Source organism: Cupressus sempervirens, chromosome 3 (genome assembly GCF_028749045.1).
Source record: "Cupressus sempervirens isolate cs-2001-9-10 chromosome 3, ASM2874904v1, whole genome shotgun sequence".
Lineage (NCBI taxonomy): Eukaryota > Viridiplantae > Streptophyta > Pinopsida > Cupressales > Cupressaceae > Cupressus > Cupressus sempervirens.
In genome coordinates this window covers 936,270,477-936,278,999 of record NC_143120.1, presented here as the reverse complement: position 1 = coordinate 936,278,999, position 8,523 = coordinate 936,270,477, and the positions used below count along the sequence as shown (strand labels likewise).

The window sequence follows — 8,523 nt, the reverse complement described above, 5'->3', positions numbered from 1 at the left end:
AATTGTGATATAATTTATGTATATATCTAATAAAAATGTTTATTCTAATTTAGTTATTGATCTAAAACCTATGAGGTAGGAGAACTTCAACTTTTTATAATAGGTTTCATTTTTCTTTGACAATTTAGAACTAGAGTGCATTATTTTATTTTTTATTTTTTATTTTTATAAAAAGATTAATAATTATAGAAGTCACATGTATCAAAATTTGTTTGCATACCAAAATCATCTAGGGCTAAAGAGTTACACCCAAAATTATCATTTTTCATACACACTTGAATCCATTTAACAAAAGATGCATATTAAAGGTGGAGTCCCTTGGAAGGGGACTTCAACCTCTAGCTCTTTGCAAGAAGCTATATATTAACTTTAGAATACCCTAACCTTAAGTCAATATTACATGACTTATGTAAGCTTAACAAGTTAATCATAAACATCCTTGATGAGTAGCCTTAGAAATAGTTGAGGAATCAACCAAAAAAACAAGGGAGTGTTATCTCTCATCTTGTGTTTTTATGACATCATATTAATGTTTTTCATTTTACATTTTGAGATAAATATTGGTTGTCAAAAATTAATATAATATACGTATAAATTAGTAATATTTTAAAAATCTCATATCTTAAAATTTTTAAATTTATATGTTCTTACAAATAATATAAAATCATAGAAAGTAATAATAAATCAAACCTAAGAAGTTTTTTTAAGTTTATATTTTATTTCAAATTAATAAGACAAATTTATATGGAATATTTTAAAAAGTCAAAGGTACAATTGATCAATTACCTCAAATCTCAACTTTGATAAATTTTAATAGAAAAATATTTATTCACTACATATCAAATTAAAATTTATGTTCAATATAAAAACAAATTTATAGAAACTTTTATTTTTAATTACAATATTATTAACAATTACCAATAAACATAATTATTCAATACTTGTAAAAATGATTATCATGGCAATAAAGTATATGCAGGTAAATACTTAACAAATGCGTAGGTCACTGGTCACATTAAAATTTATTAAACATTTCTTTAAATAAAAGAAAGAAAAGACAATATTCATGCATTCAAGGAGTGCCCCCATTAGCCCGGACAACCTGAGCATTGACCCACTCCCCTCCATCGCTAGCGAGAAACGCCACAACGGGTGCCACGTCACCGACCTCGCCCAGTCGTTCAAACGGCACCTCCTTCGCAACGCGTTCAACCAGCGCCTCGCTCTTTCCGGCGAAGAACATTTCCGTAGCCACCGGCCCCGGCGCCACGCAATTGGCCGTTATCTTCGTCCCCCTCAACTCCCTCGCCGCTATTTTAATCATCGTCTCCGCCGCCGCCTTACTCGCCGCGTACGCTCCATACCCGGGCTTCGCCGACCCCACGGCGGAGCTCGTTATGTGTATTATCCGCCCCCCGCCGCCTCTCACCACCCTCTTCGCCGCCTCCCTGCACCCCACAAACGCCCCTTTCCCGTTCACGCTGAAAATATAGTCCCACTCCTCCTCTGGGGTTTTGGCCAGCGTTGGGTACGTGGAGCTCGCCACGCCCGCGCTGTTTACGAAGATGTGAACGCCCCCGAAGGCCTGCTCCGCCCTGTCGAAAAGCGCAACCACGTCCGACGCTTCGGAAACATCGACTCTGCAAGTGATGGCTCTGCCTGACCCACGCTCGTTGTTGATTGTGGCGGCGACCTCGTCTGCTCTGTCTTTGCTCACGCGGTAACAGACCGCCACTTTCGCTCCTTTGCTCGCCAAGTGAAGCGCGATTTCTCTGCCGATCCCTCGCGATGAACCCGTCACGATGGCCACGCGCCCTTCCAAATTGGAGCGCTCCGCCATTTTGGTTATCTATTTCATTCTGCCCTCTTTCGCTCTGCTGCGTTAAATACAGTGGGGCTGTCAAATTTGGGCCATGGGCTTACACGATGACACCGAGTTTTTTCTCCACAAAAATCCAGGAAGATGACTCGTCCGTCCGGTAGATTCCTTCCTGTCTTTTCACATGGCCGGCGTTGTTGTTGGTTTCTGCTTTGTTTCGTTTGTCACTGAATAAAATACAGGGGACTCCGTAGCCAAAACAGTTGAAATTATATAATTTGATATTAAACGTTAGTTTTATAGTAGCATTTGTTAAGTAGGACATGATTTCCACTCAAAAATCACACAGTTAAACTCTGATATTCACATCACAAGTAGCATTTGTAATTTTGTACCCTATAGGTCCAAGGATCAAGCTGATTGTCAAGCCATGAGGCCAACCAATTTATCACCATTTCAAATATCATATTGTTTCTAATTTGGAAAGATTGTATCTGATTTCAAAGACTCCACATCACACTTTTGTAAATACACTAAAGAATTTTGTCGTTCAAGACCATTTATTAACAAGAGACGCAATGCGTCATAGTTTTTGCCTAATGCATAATGGTTGTAGAGGTGTAGATGAGTGAGAATCTAAATTAACATTATGAATGCATTAATTTTTGCCTATAAATGCAATTGTGATCTGATAGGATTGCTCATATTTTGTTGTTAAATTCTCGTCCTAAAAATGTGCTTGTGCTCTGATAGGATGGCTTATATTTTGTTGTTAAATTCTCGTGCTATATTATTATATCTTTGGGCATTTAAGCCCAAGAATAAGAGGCCAAAGTTCCCAATATGGCGCTAAGTACTTAATATCATACTACGATCAATACATATGCTTTAGACAAATTTGCACCTTCTACATTGACAACTTAAATTATGTGCAATGAGGAAAGATATCCATACCAATATTTAAATTATAGAACTTGAAGAAGTGATGAATCATTTGGAGTATCACATTATATGTTTAAGCATACCATGCATGCTACTAGACAACCATAAGTAGTTGGAATAACTCCCCCAACTATGTATTATTCTCATCTTGATTATCAAATGGAACTCACACTATTTTTAATCATTAGCACTGGACAAAAACTAGGATAGAGATATAGATAGAGATAAATAGCAGTATACAACAATAACAACATAAACATATACGTAGAGGAAAAAAAGATAGATAATATAAAGGAGGAAGAGGAAGAGCGATAAAATAGTAAAATAGAGTGATACCAACATAAGTTGTGTGTGAAAGAGAGAGGATTAAATATAATTATTTTTCTTAATAAAACAAATAGTCAAAATAAAATCATGGTTATAATAAAGAATTAAAATATATTATATTTTAATTAATGAAACTAAGAATATAAATTTTACATTAAAACTCACATTTCTATAAGAAAAAATGAAATGTATTAAAATATAAAAATATTTTATAAGTAAAACTAATTGTTTAATTTTACACGATTAGGGAAGGTCTACTATTTAATGTTTCAGTAATTTTTTATTATGAAATAATATCTATATAATTTAATATGTACATTTGTAAATAATAAATAGATGTAATACATATAAATTTGATGTTGATGAATAAATATGATGTAATAAATAAGAAATAAAATATAACTATTTAATTTTAATACATAGTTAATAAAAACCTAATAATAATTTATATATCTTTTAGAATTGAATTATTTCTATTTTGTGGTTATTTCTTTAGTATCTTTTTGATATAAAATATAATTATTAATTTAATATTAAAATATATATTTAAGTTTTAAATGTATTTAAACTAAATGACAAATTGTTTAAATAAAAAATATTAATAATAATAAATAATATAATTTAAAAATTGTAACACTTATCAATTATACATATTACAAACACTATTATAAAATATAATTAAAAAATAATATTGTTTAATTTATTTTTATAAAAGTAAAATAATAGTAATAATTTAACTACTTTTATTAAAAAAACAAAGTTTTAAAAAAATTAGAATTTTTTTGAAATAAAGGGGTAAAAACTTTATTAAGAATTAGAAAGCATTAATACAAAGAGAGTTGGAACCAAATGTCCCAACAATAAGCACAAGGATAGCCCTAAACAACGAAAAAACAACCAGCACTGTCATCTAACATCATCCTCCCTATCAACATCAAGAATGCTTCTCAAATCAAAACGGAGCTCTTCAGGAACCAATTCCCAATCCTCAATCCTCCATCCCTCAGCATGCTCAGAGGCCCATTTCGCCAAGCAGTCAGCTGCCCTATTCCACTCCCTTGGAATATGAGAAAAAGTCACCAAATCCATCAAAGAACTGATTTGCAAAATTTGTTGCACAATCCTAGCCAATTGCCAAATAACATCAGCCACTTTCTATTTAATAAGCAGGTTAATCAAAACCTGGGAGTCGGATTCACAAACAATTCTTCTCCAGCCTAGAGCGTAAGCTTTCTCAAGAGCAGCAAGAATAGCCAACCCCTCCACCAGGTTAATGGTTTGAATCCCTTCATAGATTGAAAAGATAAAAGCCACTAAGCCCATAGCATCTCTACCAATCCCTATGATACCAGCCAAGCCAGGATTACCCCTTGAAGAACCATCAGTATTGATCTTCAAAACCCCATAGGGGGGAAGCTGCCATTTACCAACCCTGTCAATTTTTTGCTTTGCACGACACTGTCTCTTAGCTCTAGTTAATGCCAAAGAAGACCCCAAAGTCCCCAATCTCTCCACCAACTCTGTATCTCGTTTCCCCAAAGGTAATTCCACTTCACACTTAGCCTCCACAGTCTCTTGAATCATACCCAATAACCTCTGCCAGATTTGTTGCACTAGCCTCTGCTCACCTCGAAAGATCCTTCGATTGCGCTCCAACCAAATCTGCCATAATAAGAAGATAGGCCCCACAAATCACACCTCTTGCAAAAAAGGAGCCATAGAAGGTGGCCATCCCATCCCCTGCCAAAACTCAATCAAGGAGGAAGCATGGACGCAAGGTGCTGTCCAAACTCCCCACCAGAAATGCCAAAGCTACAGGGCAAAAGAGCAACGAAAAAACAAATGGGAAGAGTCCTCCTCATAAGCCCCACACATAACACGCATAGAGGGGCTGTGGAATCCTCTTTTCTGGATATTATCCCAAGTCAAACACTTATTCCAAGCCAACATCCAAATAAAACAATTGCACTTTAGCCAAGAAAGCTTGTTCCAAACCTTCTTCCACCACTGCACTTCAGGCAGAACCATCTTATAAGACACCAATTTGCTATATCCCAAGGCAACCGTATAAGTCCCCTTAGAATTGGGAAACTAGGCTAGCACATCGTCCTCCCAGAGAGAACAACATCTTCTATTGGAGAGGATATTTTGTAGCATATCACACTCCTCCTGTAAATCAACAACTGGCCATTCATTTGGGGACTTCCATTTAGCCATTTCCATCTGACCACAAGGGAAAAAGGACTTAAAATCACTCACCCGTGACCAACCAGCCTCCAGAAATTACTGGCATATAAACACTAAGTTAGGGAACTGAGAAATTATTGGGAGAAATCCATCCCAAGAGTCTGACCAGAATTGAGCCTCTACCCCTCTCTTGCAGATCCAAAATAATCCATCCTTAATAAGCTTAGCCCCTTTCTTTAAATTATCCCAAATCACTGATCCCTTCCCCCCAAGAGGATACCTGGAAATATCAAGATGAGAAATCCCTAGGAGATACTTCTGAGAAAGAACCTATGAGGCCTTGCCCCGACCCATCATAGCATAGTGATACCTTATTTTTATTTTGATACTCACGACTCGAGATGTCGGGACATTTCTGATGCTTTGAACATATTATATTATTTCATGTTGTGTGATGTTTACTTTCAGATATTTGAGTTTGTCATTTAATGCTTTATGAACATATATATTGATGAAATAAGTAAATGTAGGATTAACACTTTGATTTAAGAGATTTGAATGGTTAAGAATTGAATAGCATGAGAGAAACCCTGATTGTTTTATAGATGTATGTTTTAATTTATGTGAGTTCCTAATACGTATATACATATGTGCATGTGATTTTATGGGACTATTGATGTGTGCAATGAGTGTGCAGGATATTTAGCTGAGAAACTCGACGAAGGAACAGAACTGATCCCTATGTGCTAATTGTGGAAACCTTGTTGTTTGTAACTAAAGTAATTGTGAGATGTATGTATGTATCTTTTCGTGATCAGTAAATGTTAATGTTTGTAACTGTGTTCTTATAGTGTCACTTGACACTCGTGAATTGCTTATGCATTCCAGCATGCTACCTAGGGTTAGCTATGTAACCTTTGGACCTAAGTTGGATTAAGTTAGTGTCTTTTTGCTAATTTGGTTCTTAATCAAGTTTAGTCACCCTAATCCGGATTAGTGCTTAATCTACATTTTTAGAGTTGTTAGATGATCCTAAATATTTCCTAGCTTTTGTTTGGTTCCCAATCATTCCTAAGGCTTTAAAACATGAAATATTTATACCCAAAGGGTATGGGTATGGGTTGGGGGCATTTTCCAACCCCTAAGCCCCTTTTATTGACTTTTGAGGTCACTCAAAAAGTCTATTTTTGCCTTTGTGCGAAAATTGCAAGTGGCTACCTTGAGTTGCATCACCTCACCTCCACTTAGTGGTTAACCTTAGTATGGGTTGAGTTAGAAACTTCTAGATTTGTAGGTGGGTGGGGGAAGTTATTGCTCTTTTTGGTGGTTGAGTCTGAGACTTATTTAGAGGTCCTTCTTGGAGTAGTTTTGGTTGTTACCCAATCTCTTCTTTTAGAGAGGAGTCTTGGAAGAGTGAAGGAAGGAAGGGAAAAGCTCTACTCAAAATTGTTCATTTTCCATTACCTCTTCATGAAGGTAGGATTTCTTCATCTCCCTTGTTCAGATTTTCATGCTTGTTTCATGCTTGTGCTATTGTGTTGTTATTTGGATGCTTGTATGTATGTTGGGTATGTTGGGAAGGATTGCAACCATGTTTCTTGAATGCTTTTCTTTCATGTTTATGTTTGATTTTCTTTTGAAGTTTTCTTGTATGGGTGTTTTGGCACTACTCACCCTTGGAGAGGGTAGAAGTGGCCAATTTTGGGAAAGGTTCTTTTAATTGGACTCCAACAGTGTAGAGTCTCTTCTAAGGACGAGAAGAGAGAGAGAGGGTAGGGTGTTATGGGCTCCTACCTGTCAGCACAAACTATGTATGAGTTTTTGGCATGTAAGAATGGAAGAACAAAAGTTCTTGAGTTATAGCCCTGATTGGGCACCTGGTTTGGTGTTGTGTCTGACATCTCTTGTTAGAAAAATCCACCTTTTCCTAGTTTTGATTCATTGTGAATCCTATTGTGAAAACCTAGTATGAATATGCATGTTTGATTTGTCTTTTGGTCATGCTTGTTGACACTTGATCAGAATTATGTTCCCTCCACGATCTTAGCAATGCGTTGCAAAAACTGATGTTGATCCCTTGATAAGGGACTTGAAGGAAATTTATTAAATTGTTGTAAAATTCGAGATTGAAATCCTATGTAATTTGTATTTCAAACCTTGTTGTAATGGCAATGACACCGAGTTTTCTTCTTGGTTTTTTCCCGACTAAGCCTTTGAATCAAGTTTGCCAATAAAATAATGGTTGAGTATTATTGCTTCTCATGAGATTTAATTGTAATTTTTAGTTATATGGATGCATATCAAAAATAAGATGAAATGATGATGATGTTATAGGCAAAATTCAATTTTCATATATGATGAGACGAAAATTATGTGGTGAACGTAGATTCATTTTCGTGACTATTGAAATCAAGAATCGATCTTGCAATGTTGTTTAAAGAAGTTATTCAATTCTTGGCTTAACTATGCTTTACCAAAATTCTATAGCATTAAAATATATATATACCCTCCTTTCAATAATGGATCAAATTGGTTTTCATACTTAGATAAATATTTACCTTTATGTCTTTTGTTCTTTAAATTTTCTACACTTAGAAAAAAATATGACACAAAAAAATTTGTATCCTAGAGCCAAATAGTCTTTGAATTTTGTATGGGAAAGAGATTACTTATTCCCTTGAACAGAGAATATTCTCTGAGTGATCCTTTATTTCAAATTTAAATTCAAAAAAAAAAAAAAATTACTACTAACTAAAGAAATAAAACTTAAGTATTCTAAATATCCTAATCTCCCCACCTAATAATCTTTTTCCATTTAATATCACTAATATCCTAAGACTTGACCCCTCCCTCATATTAATAGCCATGATTTAAAAGAGATGACATCACTCTTTTGCTTTTTAAGATGGGTGCAGGTTTGAGGAGGAAGTCAAAGTATTAGTGTTATGACTGTCAACACAATTACTTCACCCTTCTTTCTAAGATCAAAGCAATCTCAATTTCTTCCTTGTGCTTTTTTTTTTCCTAGGCATTTTTCCATCCACCCAAGACTACAAGATGTTCCTCGCGTGCCCCAAGAGATCTGTCATATGACAGATGTACCAGCAAAAGTGTATTTATGGGGGGGTGCAATTTGATTTACTTGGGCATTAAAGCCTTCACCTTGGCAACGTATAACATGTTCTTTTTTCATAAGCAACCATTATTTCCTCCAAGTCAAGTCAAGTTTGACTTTGTTTCCCCTTCTC

General features: G+C 35.3%; 1 pseudogene across 1 annotated transcript; it reads right to left on the bottom strand.

Moving 5' to 3' along the window:
- Nucleotides 1-984: 984 nt before the first annotated feature.
- LOC149569835 (short-chain type dehydrogenase/reductase pseudogene) lies at nucleotides 985-2,269 on the bottom strand (annotated as a pseudogene). Its single transcript, XR_016362816.1, has one exon. The product of XR_016362816.1 is annotated as a short-chain type dehydrogenase/reductase pseudogene (transcript).
- Nucleotides 2,270-8,523: the final 6,254 nt, after the last annotated feature.